The sequence below is a fragment of the Chenopodium quinoa genome, unplaced genomic scaffold (assembly GCF_001683475.1).
Source record: "Chenopodium quinoa cultivar QQ74 unplaced genomic scaffold, ASM168347v1, whole genome shotgun sequence".
Taxonomy (NCBI): domain Eukaryota; kingdom Viridiplantae; phylum Streptophyta; class Magnoliopsida; order Caryophyllales; family Amaranthaceae; genus Chenopodium; species Chenopodium quinoa.
In genome coordinates this window covers 719,142-739,674 of record NW_018742815.1, presented here as the reverse complement: position 1 = coordinate 739,674, position 20,533 = coordinate 719,142, and the positions used below count along the sequence as shown (strand labels likewise).

At 29.0% G+C, this 20,533-nt stretch overlaps 1 long non-coding RNA gene across 1 annotated transcript; it reads right to left on the bottom strand.

Moving 5' to 3' along the window:
- Positions 1-5,970: 5,970 nt before the first annotated feature.
- On the bottom strand, positions 5,971-8,397 carry LOC110725598. The gene is made up of 2 exons (XR_002512198.1): positions 7,972-8,397; positions 5,971-6,941 (listed from the first exon to the last, which is right to left on the bottom strand). It is a non-coding gene; the product is annotated as an uncharacterized LOC110725598 (long non-coding RNA).
- Between the last annotated feature and the right edge of the window lie 12,136 nt (positions 8,398-20,533).

Genomic DNA, 20,533 nt, shown 5'->3' with positions numbered 1-20,533 from the left:
TTAATTTTTTGATTAAAAATGTAAAATTTTCCTATAGGCTATTGAGGGGGAGGTGGTCCACCACAAGTAGTTGTATGAAAGGCCAGACAACAGGGAATGACAGTTTCTGGCAAATTATGAAAAGGAATTAATTTATTATTTGGCTGCACTATATCTAATTAATGTGCCTGTAATTGGTTCATATTTCAGTTTTTTATTTTTTTTTAAAAAAATTTTTATTATTAATTTTAATAGTTTGAAGATTAAATGAGTCGCATTCAAGCTCTAAGGTATTCACCCTGTAAGATATAATATTGTTATTTATATGTCTTTTACTTTGAGGCAGACACTATTAATTAAATAACAAAGATAAAAGCTTTTTTTAAGATGAAAATGTTATGTAGAATCGAGTAACAATATTAGTACTTCATTTGTATTTATTACTATTACATATATAATGTTGGATTTTTTAATAAAATAAAAATATATACTTGTATTTTGTTGGATCATGTTTGATTGAGTACAGTCGAGCTCAATTAAGTTCGGCTCAAATTGTAACCATTCAAGCTAGCTCAATCAAAATTTTAAGTTTGAGGCAGGGTACGGTGCTAGTTCAAGATCAAACTCATTGATATTTAATCGATCTAAGCCAAATCATATTAGAGTTTAGTTCAACTCTGCTGATTGTAGCAACCCTAATTGTATTTTCTAATTATTGTATATTGGATAATATGTGTCTACTATTTATATGTCCCTCAAAGGCTCAAACCATCAATGCATTATTATTTTTCTAGCTATAAATTAATATCAAAACAATATTTTTGGGCAATTAGATTATCAATATAATACAATTATTCCCTCAGAGAATGTCTTCAGGGGGAACTTAGTATATAATCAATTTATTGTTATTCCACCTTTTTGTTGTATTGTTCTTATAATCTGATCTCTCAATTACCATCCCATGCATGATGCATGCAAGAATCAAGTTAAAACATGAGAATTAACTGACTAACATTTTAATTTTGGATGGATTGAAGACTAAAATAAAGCTAAATAAAATAAAGCTAGATTTTTTGCATGCTAATTAATTACTAATTCTTCCTAGTTTTAGAGACAATAATCTTCTTTTTTGTATAATATCTCATTCACTCGCTCAATAATAAAACGTGAAACGATTTCATCCAAAACTTGGTCAATAATTAAACATAGTTATTTTAAATATTTTTTTCAAATTTTGACAACATGGTCAAAATAAAATATTATTCTGTGTTATATTTATATAATTTCTCACTCAAAATTCAATAATGAAGGAAATGTATGTCTTATTTAACACTGTTTAACTATCAGAAAACTAAGTTCAAACACATAAGGTTGATAAGGCTAACCACGTTTAATTTACATGTAAACAAATTCTGGTAAATTTTAATGAGTTTACATAAATTTCGGTAAGTTCAAATAAGATAATATAAAAAACACATTTTGAAAGGGAATTTTGACAGCTTATAACTAGCAATCACAAGGAATTGTGATAGTAAGTAAAGATGTGATAGAATGATGGGTAGAAGTGATAGGGTATCTGACCCGACCCTTTTGTTGTAGTGTCTTATTGGCGGGTCATATTCATATAGACAACAACTTGTCAATATCTTTTTGCAGAGACAACCACATCACTCTAGTTTGTACACTAATTTTGTCTGCCCTTATTTAAGGCTATGGCTAAAAACAATTTTGTATCTCTTCATCAAATAGCTAAGTTTTCACTAAAATTTGCCAACAAACTTGGCCCTACTCAACAACTATTTAATTTAATGTTGACATATGATATAAAAATTCATAATTCTCATGTTGTTTTATAATCAATAAGTTTATATGTTGGGATGTTCTTTGTGAAACAAATTTGTTTGGATTTTCATCTTGGAGAGTTTTAACCAAAGGAAGGTTTAAAGGTATGAGAACAAAAAGATAACAATATAGAGATGTAAACATAAGATTGATACGATACAATTCAATTCAAACAAACTAGCTAAGATTAGAGTTGTCTCTTCGCAAAGCAGACTGACACATCACATTAGATATTTGCAGTCGAACTTCATTTTAAGACTTGAACTTGCGTTAGTCTCTATCATTATAGCATAGAAAGAACTAAAAATGATAATTTTCCAAAAATACTAAAATTATTTCTCAAATAAGAGTTATAATTTTCAACAAAATAATGATAATATTTACAATTCTATGTATATTTTGCTCTAAAGTATATGAAATGTAGGATCAAAGGATGCTTAAGGGTTGGTGAAATTAAGTGGTAAAACCGTAAAATCATGACTATCATACGATTCAAACTACAAAGACAACAACAAAGGCATGCATGCATGTTTATACATTTATTCCATGCACACTCATACAAAACGAATGACATAAACAAACTCCTCATGCATCGGAAAGTAATACATATTGAAATTCAATTTTAAAAGATTATTATTGTGATTTATTTAGTTGTTGGTTGAAGGGAAGCAAACACAATAACCATGAATCTCCAAAAGAAAACCTAATTTTGTAACAAAAGCTTTGGAGTTATAACTAAGTTTGCGAAAGTTATCTTAACTAACATATATAATACCTCTGCTTCTTATTATGTGCAACAAAGGAATATTTTATGTCTCATAAATAATACTCCTTTGTTGCACATAATAAAAAACAGAGGTAGTAACTCATATATGTACACACATTGAAATACAAATTCGATATATATGTACTTGATCTGTATAATTCATGGTGTACGTCATTTTGCAATATCAATGCAATATGATCACATGTTTTTTCGTTAAGCCAAATGAATTTGCGCACCTAGTAGGCTATGATTACCAGCTTAAGATGAGGCTTTCAGTTTGACAAGCTCAATACACACAAGTGAAGGGGCGCATGGGGCATGACAAACATGCCCCCTTCCACACGACTCAAATGACGTGCATTCTCCATACTAGGAGCACCATCTTGAGTACACCTAGGTGCATCATGTACACATTGCTTATGAAACCTAGGTCATTTGTTAACATCAATACAATATTCAGAAATTACTTTACAATACCAATGTACTACACTTATGAACTAAAATTGCTAGATGCAATTAATTATTTGAAAATCATTCAAATCTATTCATACCTTTTTTTTTTTCTTCTGGCAGTTGGTGGATAAAAGGGAATATACATGTACTTTCATTGATTTTGGTATCTCCTAATGCATTGTACAACATAATAGAATTTGTAAGTGGACTTAGATGATGTTAATTATCATTTAATATAGTAAGCAACAGAAAAAAGAAGGTACATAAGCTTTTTTTAAGAGAATTGAAGGTCAATAATCATTATTAATGGACCATATAAAAAAGCATATATTAAAATTATAATAAACAAAAAATTGACATGTGAATTTGTGGCTAATTGAAGAATTCAAAGGACAAGACTAAAATTTAAGCTTCCACGCGTGCTCAACTCATCTTTTTTATTGGTTGTGGGTATTGCGCAAAACATGGATTAGTGCCCAATTTTGTCCATCTTGAGGTGGACTTGACCTCAAAGCAATATGTAATTGGACTATAGTGATCTTTATCTTTTTTCACAAACCATTTATTTTCAATAAGTGCTTGAGCAAATTATAGTGCCAATTGCCATGATGTTATGATAGGTTTTTTAAGCTTTGGATTCCTCTCTTTTCTTTTATAGATTATGACTAATTAACCTCTTTTTAATTTTTTGTGCTCAATCATATCCTTTTTAAGAGTTAAATCAAAATCATCATCCTTATAACATATGTCACTAATTTATTTGGTAAAAAATGTAGACAAAATTAATGAAATTAATGAGACACCTTTTGAAATCCGTTGATGAACGCAAATAACCTATCTACAACATCAACGAACATTAGAAACTAAGTGTGTATGTAATAGATGGTGAAATGTATAACCCACTAGATTAATAGGTTAGTCATTCTCATCAGTTTTATTTTTTCTATATATATGTGGTAACAAATTTAAAGCCAAGGACAACCCTATCAAAGAATTGATAATTCTATGTACTAGTGTACCACTTCGAAGCATTAATTTGAGGTAGAGGAGATAGCATAAATGGTGAAGTCCTTATACTTATCCTCTACTCCTTTAAAGTTACCCTAATCATAAAACCGTAATTTACTTATTACTCTCAATTATTATTGTTTTCATGAAATTTTCTCAAAGTAATTGATCATGAAATTACCTAATCAAAAAAACAGCAAGCAAGTCTTCAGAATTGTAGCAGTGAAAATTAGTCCAAGGATCGATCTATATCAAATTAAATGTTTAAAAAATCTTAAAGCACAATAAAAAGCAAAGAGAAAAAAAACAATAATCCCGATAAAGATTATGTTTCATCCATAAAGCAACTTTAACTCTAATTAATCCTCTTTTTTAAGAAAAAAAAAAAAGAAAAGAAAAAGAAAGGCAAAGACAAAAATGTATTTAGTAAAAAGAGACAAAATGCATAGCCTTTTTGACAAATTGGTCAAATTTAAAACATAATGTATATTTTATTTTAAAAATAAAAATTGATTAATTCAAGAGGCAATTAGATTTTCTAAATCACATAGATTAACTCAAATGCTTCTCTTTTTCTCAACAACATTGACAAAACTTATGAGTTGACCCTCAAAAAGTGAAACACTATTAGGTATAAAAATTAACTGATCCCAATGCCAATCTTAAAAATTAAAAATTAAAATAAATTAAAATAAAAAATAAATAAAGTACTATTTGCTTTTTCTTTTTTTTCATACAAGTATTATGCAAATAAAAAATTGATTAAACAATACTTAAGCATCTTCCTATGCAGGAGACAAAGATCAGAGTTTCTGCTGATGGGTTTTTCTTCAATTAAAAAAACAAAAATTTTATAAAATAATTAAGAATTTAATGAAGACAAATCAAGCAAGTTTCAGGAACATGCATGTTTGTACTTTGTACTAAAATTATTATATGAATGTAACACATAAATAAACATTATAGTATATCAGAATTTAATGTGTCAAAGTAGAGAGGTGGCTGCTGGATCCAGCTAACTTAGCTAAATCATATGCTTTGACAGATCAGTAAACTTATGTAAAGTGGTAGTGAAAATAAATTGATTGATCCATTTTTGGTGAAACATAATTATTCATATAAAGTAAAGAATAAATAAATGCTCTACTAATAAAGGCATGAAATCTAAGTACTTACAATATATAGATAGAAATTAAGTCTTTTTTTTTTCTTTAGGGGGTAAAAAAAATAAAAATGTGGGTTGGTGTAATAATTATGAAATAATGAAAACAAACACAAAGAAATGGTAATTATTTGAAGTAGAATAAAAATTGTTCAAGAAAAGTAGAAAAAAGACAACATAGAGTACATATGATGTAGTTGTTATTACTTATAATAGAAAAACTTGAATAGTTGAATGAAGAAATAGGTAAAATGACAAAGGGAGAAGGGTTTGGACCATTACTTGTGTTGTCCATTCTAAGTAGTAGTGAGAAGAGCCTACACCACATGATTCAACGTTTTTCCCTTAGATAATATATGTTGTTGATCTTGGCAAATATGTAGTTGATTCCTTGCTAGGATAAAAACCATTTAAAGAAGACTCGATCTTATATATTGTCTTGATCATTTTCACAGTTTCACTATAAGTGATTCATAAAGTTTGGTCATATATTTATACATTGAAGTTTTGATTTTTCGACATGCTTGGCCAATGTTGAAACCACATGTACATGTACTACATATGTACAAGGTACATCACAATTGTAGAAAACAACATTTAAGCAAGATCTATATTGCAATATGAAAAAGAATGTGAATCTTACTCGTGACTTAAGCCTTTTTATCCTTGTATTACGGCATTAAACTAAACTTGTATTTAGAAAAACTTAAGTAATTAAGATCACAATTGATTGATTTTCGATAACTCAAGCTTTTTGATATGACAAAAGCACGATTTGTTCATTGAGAAGAATAAGATAAACATGAGTGTAGGATTTAAGGTCATGAAGATTTACACACCCTAGGAAAAAAATACCAAAAATTCAATTCCAACAAACAAAAGGCTAATAGTATTCCCTTTTGCTCCCAAATTGTGCTCTTTACATGTATATGAATGATAAACTCCTAAAATTCATGCAAAGTGATGGTTATTTTTGTTTTTATCTTAGTCACAATATTCACAAGTACCTTTCTCATCATAAAAGCCTCACCTAACCCATAGTTTCCATGTGAATGGTTTAAAAGCCTCCTAAAAATTAAAAATAAATCAAATAAAATACAATTTGCACATTTTTGTGGGGATAAATTCATCAAAGTCATCTAGCAAAACCTATTAATATCGTGGTCCGTTTCTTCATTCAATAGTATCAAGAGATTCTCTGCTTCTAATACTTCTTTACAACTACACTACATATACAATCACATAGTCTAGTTGTAAAGGAACTCTATACAGTCTCTTTCATTGATATCTTCATGTCATGTCCTAGGATCAACTTACTTCCTCCTTCGGAAAGTAATAAACAATATATATATATATCGCGCTTAGATATGTTAGGTTAAAAATTGACGATAGGGATATTATTTTGATAAAGTCGTGTCATATCTATAACTTTTTAGTGGTCGAAAAAACTTGAACATTATCTCCATGCCCTAGATAGAGAGAGCATTTAATCACAAAATTTAAGTAGGTATAAGTAATTATGATAATTTGATGCAATTAGCACTTATTTGAACACCTACTCCCTCTTTTAGTTAGCTTCTTTGATTGAGAAAGATTGCAATTTTAAAAAACTAATCAAACATAATATAGAAGCTAAGCTCAAGTACAAGTAATAAGAAATGCCTTTGAAGACTACATTATTTCTTTGTCTTGGAACTTTGTTAAGTCTCGAATCGAACCCAAATCTCACGCCTGGAATTCAACACAATGTAATATTATTTTTCATTTGGTCATGTATAGGTTTTACATAGTTTTACAATAACCAAAAATGAAAATAAATAGCAAGAATAAAGATGAATGAGTCAACAATGTGTGTTCAAACTAATGAAGAATTTTGTGCCAATAGTATTTTTTAAATGAGCACGAACTAACTTCAATCTTATTGTATGATTTAGATTATATATATTTATATGTATATGTATAAGTTAAGATAAGGGGATGACATAAAATAAACATTAACAAAGTGACAAAGGAAAAAACAAAATATACAGCAAAAAAATATAAGGGACCATGAAAAAGAGGCCACCAATAATCAGTTACATAATAAAAGAACTAGAAAGAGATAGAAATCAACATAGAGTGAAAATCTCCAATTGTAAATAAAATTCCTTCAACTTTCATAGTCCAATCCAATTCAAATCGAACTACATATTACTGTATGGATCTATCTGTAATAGACAAAACTCAACCAAAGAGAAAAAGGTGTGCAAGGAATGTATTGTATGTATGCAAGATTAGTTCCAACATCGTCACTCTAATAAAAAAATTACAAATAAAAATCATATCAAATGAAAACGTATGTAAACATGACATACACATCATATCGATTGAAAAAAAACGACACATATATATCTATCATAGATGAAAGAATGGAAATTGAAAATTTACTTATATTAATCACATCAAATAAAAACAAAATTAATTATGTTAAGGAATATTTTTTTTCTTGAGCATGCCTCAATTCATTTTTCAGTCTAACTAATAAGGGAGATTTTCCCATTAATATACACTTCAAAAAAAAAAAAAAATCCATCTTTATTGGGACTAGGGTTAGACCAACAAAGAAGAAATTTCTCCCTTTTTCATCCAAATTAAAATGAAAAATAAACATAATTTTAAAAATATAAAATAATTTCACCCATCAAAATAATAAATTTATAAATCCAACCCTGAAAAGATAAAATCCGTGATAATAATTAACAAAATTAGATCTAAAAAATACCCGTATCATCAGCAAATAATAAAGGATGGATCTTGATTCTTGAATATACTATCAAATAAATAAAAATTCTTCGAGAATAATTGGGTGATTCTATTTGTATCTTCCCACAGCTTTATTGAACCGCAACCCAGAATTTTCACATTTTGTTTTTTACAAGAATTACCGAAATCATGAAAAATATCATGAAAAATAGAGATGCAGTTCAAGAAAGCTGTGGAAAAATAAAAATAGAACCATATATTATACGAGAAAATGGTATATATAATATGGTTTTGATATAATCATAGAGATATGATGAAAGGGGCTATGAAAAAAAAAACCCTAGAAAAGAAAAAAAAAAAAAAAAGTGGAGAGAGAAAGAAAAGAAGAATGAATGGGAGGCGTAGGTTAAGGGGGGTAGGAAGAAGGGGTATAAATAGCTGAAAATAAAGTCCTTTTACCACCAATCCCGAGAAGAATAATTGGTTTTGGCTTTTTTTTTTTTTTTTTTTTTTTTTTTTTTTTTCTTTTTTTAACTCATCATCCCCCTTTTACTCCTTTTATTTTTATTTTTTTTTTTGGGAAAAAAATTAATAAAAAGGAATTGGATTAAAAAATATTAAAAATGAAATTGGATTAAAAATTAAGATAAATTAATTAAAAAGGATTTTTTCATCTTTTCTATTTTCCTTTTTAATGTAGCCACCATTTATTAAAAATAAGAAAAAGATATATGCATCCCTAAGGGCGGTATAAAAGAAGTTAAAAATGAAAAGAATTGACAATTAATAAACATTTATTACACCGATTTACTTGTGAATGTCGATAAATTGTTAACTTAATACTAAAAAAGAAAGTATATTTAATGCTTATATGCAGCCCTAAAGCATTATCCTTAAAAATAATACGGAGTAATAATAATAATAATAATAATAATAATAATAATAATAATAATAATAATAATAATAATAATAAAATAAAACTCATCTAACCTTGTTTTCAAAAATTGTAACTAGAGTTTTTTTTTTCCTAATGAAACATTAACAATTTAATTTATTGTTGATAAATCGTTATTTGGTGATTAATTGGTATAATTGATTGATTGTCCATTTAAACTTTATTATTTTTTTTATAACAATTCAGTTTGGTATCAAATATATATGAATGCATCATGTGTCATGCGTGTTGTTACTTTTTTTTTAGGCAAATGCGTGTTGTTTGTAGATGCGGGATAGTTTTTTATTAATGAATTGATTTGTTTCAAAAAAACATTGTTACACATGACTCAGGCCTTAATTTTTTCACTTATAAAAAGTATTTACTATGTAATTAGTAGAATCAATTTTTGTCTTTTAAAATGAATTTCAATCAATTTAAATAAGGCTTAACAATAAAATTCAATAAAAAGAGGGTGAACAAATAAAAATTTAACAATAATGTAACCAACAAGGTCACAACCCTAAAATTAAACTACTCATAGATACCAATAGTAGCCCTTCACTTTTTAATGGCTATGTTTGGTGAACAGTTTTTTTAGCAAAATTAGCTTATTTGACCAATATTAGGATTTTTTTTTTAAAAAAACAAATAAAATAAAAAAACTGTTAAATGAGCTAATTTGAGGTATTTGGTGGGAAACTCATTCAAAGAGCTTATTCCGCGAATTAAATAAGCTTTTTTTGAAACATCTCTTTTTTTAGGAGTTTTTTAAATTAACTTATTCATTAATTTATGGTGAAATGACACTTAAGGCTTGTTCACATTTACTAAACTGAGCTGATTGGAGCTGAACTGAACTGAACTAAATAGAGCTGAAATGAATAGCTTGTGAAAGAAGGAATTGAAATTAAAAGCTGAACTAAACTGATTGGAGCTGAACTAAATTGAACTGAACTGAATTGAAATTAAGCTGAAGTGAACACGCCCTTATATCCCATTTACATTTAAAATCCTGCCTAAACTACCTACCCACAATTATCTTGTATTACTTAATAAAATAAACCAATCAAAATCAGCTTCAGGTTTCAAATTTAAGTTATTCATCAAACACAACCAATTCCTTTTGAACATTTCGATCAACTACCTCGGTGATTTGAGACAAATGAACTTCCACGTGTGGTAGTTTAAATTGATAGCATGTTGAAACTGTTAAGCAAGTTAATTACAAGAGTTATTTGATAAAAACTAGTTATTTTAGCTGGTAATTTTCAGATGATTAGTACATCGCAAATATGATGTTAAAGGGGTATGCACAATGCTCACTTATTATTAACATGCTGTGCAAAGTCTCAATATAACTCTTTTTAGTACCATCAAATTTAGTTTTTTTTTTTTTTTTTTTTTGAACAGACCATCAAATTTAGTTAAAGGTGCTTGTAGGTGACAACTCTAATTATTATTTAAGGTAACTTAGGCTTTCAACACTTTATCATATTATATATATGGATTAATTTATAAAATTTAAGATAGTGCATATATATGACATGTCACACACGCATCACGTGTATATATTTATATACAATAGTATATTAAGGATGGATTGAATGACACTAGCTAGCAATGTGCACTCGTTACAAATTTTCGCAACACACAGTTTGCAACAGATGAATTCTTAGAATCAAAGGGCATATCAATTGTTGATCGATAGTATGTCTAATAAAAGGCAAATCAAAACACACAGTCCTTGCCTAAGAGATTGAGATCCAATGCGTAGTAGAATAAAATACTTGATTGATTAATTACATAAGCATCTGCGCGTTCTTGCAAGTTCTGTGTGCAACTTGAAATATTTTGTATGGACAATACACATACAACAATCTTTGTGATAATTAGAATGGGGGCAATCTATACTATATCGTTAAAAGGTATTTGATTTACAAAATATAAATACATATTATAATATACGAGCTTATAATGGTTTAAACTTTTAAATTCAAAACTATAATAATTCACTTTCAAAATAGATATAAATCAACTAATCCTAAACCTGCATTGACCGGTGAAGTAATCGGCCTTAGCCGGAGAAACAACTTTTGAGCAACACAACAGTTGGTGGTAACAAAGTAAGAAAAGGGCAAACCTTTGTTGGGCTTAGCCAATGAGTTGTGTTAGGTATCCAAAATTGTCAAGTTAAGACCCAATTATTCCTTCTCTCATGCCCCCACATTTTAGGTGTACAAATAAAGCTTAAAGAGGTATGCAAGATCATACACGATATACATGTAATTGTAATTTGTAATAGTTTAAGGCTTTAAGCATTCACGCTCATTATTAACGCTTTATAAGTATCATTTTGAGTCAGCTAATAATAAGCATACATAACGCTACTTATTGCAACTTACTTGCTTAAAATTTATAATTACTTAGAATATTATTGTGACTATACTACTAGACATTCATGAGGATAAAAAGCCATTAGAAAATAGATAATCCCTTTTTTATAAGCATATTCCGTACTTAAAATTATACGGAATGTAGTACAAGCAATGGAGGAGTAAAAAGAATATATCTTAAATTACTAGACATAATTTGTTCTTTTTAGAGAGCTATCTTCTTTTTTTTTTTTTTTTTTTTTTTTTTTTTTTTTTTTTGTGATGGAAGAACTATCTTCTTCTTCTTCTTTTATTATTATTATTATTATTATTATTATTATTATTTTTTATTTTTTTTGGTTTTAGTGAACTATATAGTCCAACATAAATAGCTAGAATTATTATTATTATTTTTTTAGGGCAAGCGAGCTAATGCATTTTATTGATCAAGGGACAAAGTATAATCTTACTCAAATTTTGATCCTTTTGCCTTATCTCAGTGAAAATTAAATTGCTTATAAAATTTATTTTTATGTAACGAACTAAAGATATTAATAATCAAATGTGTGCATTGAAAGCTATTAAAAATTTACGTAAATTTTTTTTATACTTTTTGAAAAATAAATAAAATTATGTAGCCCAAAAAAAAAAGGAAAATAGGTGAAATCACATGGTGGCATGTGAGGGTGACCCACGGTGGGGGAACGTGACGTCTACCCCGTTTATCGCGGGACGGAGGTTTCCTTGTCGGAGAGGCTGCCACTCTCTTTCTATTTGTACGATGTCCATCTTTTTTTTAACTTACCTATTTTATTTTTAATTCATAATTATATTATATGCTACTATATATTCTAGTCTATACTATACTATACTATATTGTATTTGTATATAGTATACAATGTTGTATAGGAAAAAAAATGGCATATCACTAATCATATGTTATGGGGTACAAGTACAACCTACAAGACACCAAGGTATGTATAGTATAATAATATATGCACATTTATACTCAAATGAATCTCATGAGATCGGTTTTTTTTGCTATTCAGAATTTTAAGTCCCTATTTTTAAATCTACGTTTAAGGTACAACTATGTATAAGGTGTAGTGTAGTGTTTTGTGGAGGGATAAGTTTAAGAATATGAAAAATGTTGTAATGACCTTAGTTCATTGAATTTGATAATTACTCATAACATATTTGTTAGGATGGTGAATAATGTCTTAATGAAAAGTTTAGGAGAAGGCCTTTTAAAAATAAAAGGTTAGGAAAAGGTTGATGATTCTCAACTAGGCGAAAATAAAAGAGAGTTTATAACAAGGAGTTGATCACTGATACATAAACAAAACTCGATTGCTAACAAATAACACATTGCCTTAAGGTTAACAGAGCGAGTTTTATGTTTATTAAAGGTTTTTACATGATGGAAAAATTATTGTTTAATTACAAGTATGGGTTATCAAATGTCGTTCATTCGCCCTTAATGAAGCACATACATTTATGAGCCTACTCATTACTCGTGCCAAATTAGAAGTCTTTGCTAGCAAGCAAAAATCTAGGAAAAAGTTGTAAATCAGTCACCAAAGTCCAAAATACCACTATTTGCCGTACATGTAACATTGGTTTACCAAACAAAAGTCATAATTCACAATCGTTATTTACTTTATAACGGCCTTTGAGATATGTTGACTTAAGTTTCCTCAACCTAGATGAAATTAAATAAGCAGGCATGGTCCATATTAGGCTTTCAAATAAAAGAGTGTACTAACTGACCAAGCCTTTTCTTTACTCCACACTATATGCAATCTACTCGTAAACACGCTGCGTAGTGGGGAAGCCGCCATAGGGTGAACAAGCTAAGGTGTCGCGATTGTCACCTAGCCTGACAAACCCCGTTTGAAGTAAAAACCATTAATCCTCACGATATACAATCTACTCGTTGTATACATACTACATAGTGACTAGTGAGGATTGGGGAAGCACCAAGGTGAACAAGATATCGCCTAAATCCCAGTCAAAAATAAAAATCACGAAGTAACACTTATATGAAGTGATTTATATGAAGTGATTTATTTACAGTTTTTAACACCCATAAACATAATATCGACACATTGTCTTCAAAATCTAACTCCGCGACTAATGCTACACCAATAAAGTATTACTTGCCTCAACATAACTATTTCATTCACAGTGCTCTTGGATGGACATCGATCTAATGACACCAAGCATATGGAATAATAATTCAACAAAGTTATATGATAATATAAAATAAGTTTTGTCATGTAATTGTACGATCTATCCAGGAATGTTCATAAATCACGAGAGATTGGTTGATGTAAATCTTAATTGGTTGCATGTTTAATCTTCATTATTATTATCTGATCTTGATTGATTAAATTAGCTGGCAATCACTCTTTTTTGTTTAGGGCAGTCTTTTCACTAATTAACCAATTATGTTGATGTGATTTGGTTAGTCTTAATTTAATAATTAGTAATTAATAACCACCCCCACCTCCTATTTTCCTCTTCTTTCACTAACATTTTTGGCCATCTTTTGCCGGTTAAGTGGAACCATTTACAACTGGCGCATTATTCGATTTGATGCTCAATCATACACTTTCATGTGTTTTCTTATAGAATTTACAAAATTTTAATTAATTTTTTTAATTTTAGATGTGATGAGGTGGGTTGTAAATTCCTAGTTATTATTAATGAGAAACTATAGCATGGCTAACATTTGGGGTATGGAAGTTGATGCAAGAAACTAGTTTTATATTCTAGAAAAGAAAGGTATGTTTATTACAAAATCCAATGAATTTTGAAGTCCAAAAAAAACTAGACATAAAAATTATACAACCCATTTTAATATACTCATGTTATGGAAGTATGGGTCAATACTCAATATAACATGAAATATGTGATTTTGTTTTGTGTGAATAGCTAGGAATAAATTGTTTCTTCCTCCACTTTTTAAGTTACCTCGGTTGTTCAATGTGAACTTCAACCAAATTCTATAAATAAAAGTAAATTTAAAAATATACTACGTATTGTAAAGGAAGCAAAGCAAACTAAAACTAAGTCACTATTATAATATACTCCTCCGATCCCTTTCAAACTAATTGGTTACATTTAAACTTTTCACCAATGTTGATATAGAGCTCTGAGTATTAACATCTCTAATTATGTATTTATAAGATAAAAGACGATAGATTGATATTTTGAGAATATAATTTTTGAGATTAATTCAACCATACTGTATGGTTAAATATTTAGGGTATGTGTTGTTCATCTTATTTTCACTTATTTCAGGTGTGATAAGTTCAGTGTAGACAACTAAAATAAGTTTTAATAAGATCTAAAAATTTCAGATAAGTTCAGGTAAGTTCAAATCAGTGAATAGAACACGTTATCAAAAAACAACAGTTAATTAAAATTGTGTATAGGAAAATGACAAATTTTCAAGTGTAAACGTCGTTTCGAATAAAGAGAGCGGGTGCAAGAAGTGATAAATATTTTAAAAATAAAAAGAACCCTAGCACTTATATATGTGACATTGCTCTAGATAATTACTTATACATTTTTTACTTAGATCATTTAACAAAATTACTACTCTGTATGTAGTTTACCTATCAATTCAATTTCTAATCAGTCTAATTATGAGCAATATAATAGATATATGATTAATAAATTAATGAAATTCAGGTGTATAGAACGCATTCGCAGAAGAGATTTAGAGGCTAGTTCAAAATATAAATGTATGCATCATGCATGTATATATGTACGACAATGCTAATTAAATTGAATCTCTCCATCATTTATAGATGTGCACAATACTAAGATAGCCATATTAATTGACAATTTGACAATTATCCCTTAAATAATTAATAAAATAACTTTACATTGGGGCCAGCTAGTGAAACTTCTAATAAAGCACATAAGCCTAAGTCCAACAGTACAGTTCAACTACTGTTAACATTTTGAAACCTTAAATCATCCTAGACTCTAGTAAAACCATATTTAAATTTAACCTATGTCCCAAATTGGTACAATTTTACTATGTAATTGTTGAATTATTAGTTCAACAATTTGAAAAGCTAAGTATATACTCGTAAATAGACATTGTTCTTCATTTTTAGGTGTTCCATTTCGTGTTTCATACTGTATGTATATATACAAGTATTATTTTTGTGTTGTCTATCGTCTTATATCGAGTGAAGCCCAAGTTTTTTTATAAGAGAAAATGATGTTTTGATCTTATAAGGGATATAATTCGATCTTTTATTTTATACTTAATGTATGTTAGTACGTGGGAGTGGGAGTGGGAGTTAACAAGGCTATTGACCAGCCTTCGACTTATTATTATAATAATGGTGTAAATTGAGTAGAATAAAAGTTTGTTAATTAATAGCGTACGAAAGTAATTTTATAAATAGTTAGATAACGTTCATTGTATGTATGGTACAACAAAATTGCATTGCATACTTATTGCTAAATTAAGGAAGGTTCACAAAAAAATTAGTGAGTTTGTACCATACAATGTGTATTATTACAAATACTACATGGTATATTTGATTGTCTAATAAAAATCTTATTGAGATTTATTATAATTATAATACAATAAGTAATAATAAGAATATTCAAATTAACAAGGAAGAAGTTTATTCTAGGCCAAAATTTGTAATTATTGTATTGTACTCCCTTAATTATATTATAACAATGTTAATTTTCTTTCCATAAGCTTGATTTATATAATTTTATGCATCCTCCCTAACACAAATTAATGGAGACATATTTTATTATATTTTTATAATAAAAATTAAAAAAAAATCCTGATTACAACAATAATAGACAAATTAGGAGAACCAATTAACTGACAAAGTTGAATTATGTTTGGATGTTATTGGTGTTCACACATGGTCGGTTGACAAGATGAATAATAAAACTCTACTGACTAAGCTGTCCACTGTCCATACAAATTATACGTATTAAAACTATGTAATTAGAGTTAATAATATGGCATTAAAATTGTTAAAATAAACTTAAAAATAAGGTATTAATTGAGAGGAACATTCCAAAGATCAGTGACAAAGAGTGACAGAATGGAAAATTCAGATATGCACGTGTATAAAGAGTACTTGGAACATTTACATTGGAATTTTTCATGCACCCTGATTTTTTGTCAGTGTAGAAGTGACATCCTTTTCATTTAACCATCTAATTATGGATAAAATAATTTATAGTAAATGGTACGGAGTAATTATTAATTTAATTACTCCTTCCATCTCAATTATGTGTCACGATATTCACTTTGCATCCCGTTAAAAAAGAAATATATATATATATATATATATATATATATATATATATATCACTTTACCATATATGATGATTTCTAGCTTAAAAGTCAATTTTTTTTTAAAAGAAAAAGTTAAAGTTTTTGAATAAAGTATACCACCTCCATTTTTTTTAGTTGACACGTTTTGACTTTAAACACTATTCACACACTCTCATTTGACCGTAATTTATGCTTTATACGTAATGAAAAATATAATCATGTGGGATCTTGTTAGATTCGTCACGATATATATTTTCAAAATATAACTTTTCATAATTTTTGCTTATCGGTAATTAAAGATTTAAACGGTTGAAGTTGAGCATTGGCAATCGTGACTAAAGAAATGTGTCAACTAAAAAGAAACGGAGAACATTCATTGAACACAAATTTTCACGGGAATTAATAAACACAAATACTCCCTCTGTCCCATTTTGATAGTCCCGGCCTTATGGGAATTTTTCATGGGAATTAGGGTTTGTTCTCTTACGTTGAAATTCAGTTCAGTTCAGTTCAGCTCTATTCAGTTCAGTTCAGTTCAGCTCAGTTCAGTTCAGTTCAGTTCAATTCAATTCAGCTCAGTTCAGTTCAGTTCAATTCAGCTCCTAATTTCCTTCTCTTATAAAATATTCATTTCAGTTCGGTTCGGTTCAGTTCATCTCCTAATTTCCTTCTCTTATAAAATATTCATTTCAGTTCAGTTCAGTTCAGCTCTTAATTTTCTTCTCTTATAAAATATTCATTTCAATTCAGTTCAGTTCAGCTCAGCTCAGTTCAGTTCAGTTCAGTTCAGCTGAGTTCAGTCAATGAGAACAGACCCCTAATAAACACAAATAAGAATAGTTAAAGTACACTGAAAAAGTATATTGACATTGGGTGTGCAAAAAAGTAGAGAGAGTAAGTAATAAAAGTAAATGGGAAAACAAAATTTACATAGAAAAGTTAACTTTGCACATATATTGCTGCAAATTGGAGGGAATTTTGGTAAAAATTTAATATTAGTGGTTGTTGAAAAAACCAAATGGGGTGAATATTTTGGGACTATATATCAAAAGGGGACGGAGGGAGTATTATTGAGTTATTCTCATCTTGAATACACAAAGAGAGAAATACTATTTTTTTTTCCCAACAATTTCTTTTTTGATATTGATTTTTTTCCTCACCTTCATATGTTAGAAAGATGCAGCTTAAGCTTGTTATAGATCTGATCCTATTGTTGCAAAATTTTGAAGTTTTTTCTTATTCAAAAAAAATGTTATTAAGGGCCTGTTCCGATTGTCTGAACTCACCTGAACTGAACTGAACTTATTAATTAGTGATTTTTAACTACGGATTAGTGATCTTTGATTATTTATTGATTATTTATTACTATACATATGTGTATATACAAATGTACATATTCTTATTATTATTATTATTATTATTATTATTATTGATGATTATTATTATTTATTGATTATTATTATTAGTATTATTATTATTATTATTGTTGTTATTATTATTATTTATTGATTATTATTATTAGTATTATTATTTCAATTATTATTGTTATTATTATTATTATTTATTGATGATTATTATTATTATTATTATTTATTATTTATTATTTATTACTTATTGATTATTATTATTATTATTGTTATTATTATTATTATTATTGTTATTATTATTATTGTTGTTGTTGTTGTTGTTGTTGTTGTTGTTGTTGTTGTTGTTGTTGTTGTTGTCGTCATTAGACGTAAATTAAGAGCTGAACTGAACTGAACTGAACTGAACTGAACTGAGCTGAACTGAACTGAATTTCAACGGAAGAGAACAAGCCCTAAATGAATTTAATTTTTCTATAACTCAATTACATTTAATTTTTAAGCTTCATTTTCCGAAGAAGTATACAGCGGAAGAGCAAGATTGTATCACATAAGAAAAATATTACAGTACTCCTTATCTACTATTGCAATATAAACAAAAAGAATAAAAAAAACTAAAAATTACAGTCTAAGAAATTATTATCTCAGCTTTTAAAATCAAGTTTTTTTTGGAATTTGTTATCTGAAAAACCCAATTAAAAAAAATAATAAAGAAAAGTAAGGAGAATTTCCTTTTTTTTTTTTAAAAAAAAAAAAAAAAAAAAAAAAAAAAAAAAAAGCATTGGAGGTAGAGCTGTCAAAAGTTGACGCGACACGAAATACCGACTCAAACCCGATTATTAACTAAACCATCTGAACCCGAAAAAATGGTGACCCAAATCCGACCTGAAACCAACCCTAGACTCGAGTATGTGAGACTCGAACCCAAACATGAACTTACCTGGAAATGACCCGACCCGAATGTAACCCGTAAATTATTCAACTGAACCGAACCCGACTTGAGCGGAAATTTACCCAAATCTGTTTTAAACCGTCAAAATCCAAATCTAACCCGACTTGTTACTAACCTGACCTGAATTACCCGACCCGTTCCTAACCCGACCTGAATTTAACCCAACCTGTTACAAATCTGACTCGAAATCAACCCGACTTGTTATTAACCTGACCCAAATTCAACTCGACTTGTTATTGACCAGACTTGAATTTTCACCAGATCTATTACAAACCCGACCAAAAAATTCATATTCAACCCAATCTGTTACTAACCCGACTCGAAATCAACACGACTTGTTATTGACCCTACGTAATTTTAACCCAAATTGTTTCTTACCCGATTTTAAATCACCTTAAATGCAATTTAGACTACCTTATTATTGTTGATCAAAGCATTTTGTCTAGGGAGACCAAGTCAGTACAGACCAGCAAAAGAAAAGAACATCATCCTCAAATTTAAGAGTTAAATATAGTATATATTTGTTGTATGGTCAAAAGAGATAATTATCTTCCTAAATTATAAACTATAGTTCCCCAATGGCGGATCCAGGAAAAAAATTAAATGGGATCAAAACACATTTGATTATTTCAATGGGGTCATTTGATTAAAAATATAAGCAGCTTTATAGGGAAAAAAAAATTCATATACAAGTGAGGTCAAGGGACCCCATCAAATAGCCTTGCATCCGCCACTGTAGTTCCCTAGTATATTGCCAATTTTGCCATGTATTATGTATATTATAGTTAAAGGAAATAATGAGTTTGATAAAAATGATAATTATCTATTTATAGTTACTTGAACCCGAATATGACCTGACTTGGAAATGACACGACCTGATTGTAACCTGTAAATTATTGACTTGAACATAACCCGACTTGAATCCAAGAATGACCCGACTTGGAAATGACCCAACCTGATTATAACCCGCAAATTATTGATTTGAATCGAACCCGACTTGAACCCGAGAATGACTCGACTTGAAAATGACCCGACCAGATTATAACCCGCAAATTATTGACTTGAACCGAACACGAGAATTACCCTAACCCGTTTTAACCCGTGAAAACCCAAATTAAACCCGACCTATTGTTCACCCGACCCGAATGTAACCCGACCTGTTATTAACCCGACCCAAACCCGATAAAAAGTATGGCCCGACGTAACTCGACTCAAGCATGAACAAACCCAAACCCGACTTGCATAGGTTATAGAATTAATCCGAAATGACCCGACCCGAGTTAACTCGACCCACTCTTACCGACTTAAACCCGACCCGTTTACCCGAATTGATAGCTCTACTCGAAAACTCCAAAATTTCTCAAAAGCGTGGATATCAACCTTCAATTTTGGAATTTTTTAAACTTTTTTTCACCCGAAAATAAAAATTGTCGAAATGTTTACCAGGTCCCTAATACCATACGAGAGTCCAACTGGCTAATAAATACTCAAAAGAGGCATTGTATATTATAGTCAAAGGAAATAATTAGCTTGATAAAAATGATAATTATCTATTTATAATTAGTTGAACTCGGGTATGACCTGACTTGGAAATGACCGACCTGATTGTAACCTGCAAATTATT